The sequence below is a fragment of the Notolepis coatsorum genome (genome assembly GCF_963971535.1).
Source record: "Notolepis coatsorum genome assembly, chromosome: 17".
Taxonomy (NCBI): Eukaryota; Metazoa; Chordata; class Actinopteri; order Aulopiformes; family Paralepididae; genus Notolepis; species Notolepis coatsorum.
Window position 1 is genome coordinate 107,269,405 of NC_140181.1, and position 901 is coordinate 107,270,305.

Here is a 901-nt window from a genome sequence, read left to right on the forward strand (position 1 = left end):
TGTCTCTCTGAGTGTCTCTACTGTCTCCCTGAGTGTCTCTACTGTCTCCCTGAGTGTCTCTACTGTCTCCCTGAGTGTCTCTACTGTCTCTACTGTCTCCCTGAGTGGCTCTACTGTCTCCATGAGTGTCTCTACTGTCTCCATGAGTGTCTCTACTATCTCTACTGTCTCCCTGAGTGTCTTCACTGTCTCTACTGTCTCCCTGAGTGTCTCTACTGTCTCCCTGAGTGTCTCTACTGTCTCTACTGTCTCTCTGAGTGTCTCTACTGTCTCCCTGAGTGTCTCTACTGTCTCCCTGAGTGCACAACATCCGGGGACTTTGCATGATTGCCTGTAGATTATTTGAACATTATCTATCCCCCCCTTCCCCCTCCTCTCTGTGGCTCTCTCTCTGTTGTGCGGATGCTACGCACACATCCTTGGGCAAAAGCGTCTAAAATAGATACAAGCAGCAACTGGAGTAGATGCACAAGCGCGGGAAGCGGCTCGCGGGCAGACTTGAGTCATGCTGGCAAGATCATGCACCCTGAGCTGACGGCCCGACGCACCCGATTACAAAGCACGTCATTTTCCAAACGCAACCGCAGCCTTAGTATAGGTTGCAAACAAGGGGGGGGGGGGGGGGGGGGGTATTGAGAGCCGGGACCCCACCCCCACCCCCATGTGACCGTGATCTGTAGTACGCGTGGCTGGAGCGGGGGGGTTGTGAAGACTTGTGAATACCTTCAGAGGACTGACCTGATGAGGGTCTCTGTCCGCACCAATGGTGGAGACTCATTCATTGTGTTATCTGGACTGCTGGCGATGGCATAACCTCTGCGGAGGAGCGGAGCCTGTCAGGAGACCTCAGCATCACCGCACCGCACACCCCCTCTACCACCCCCTCTACCACCCCCTCTAC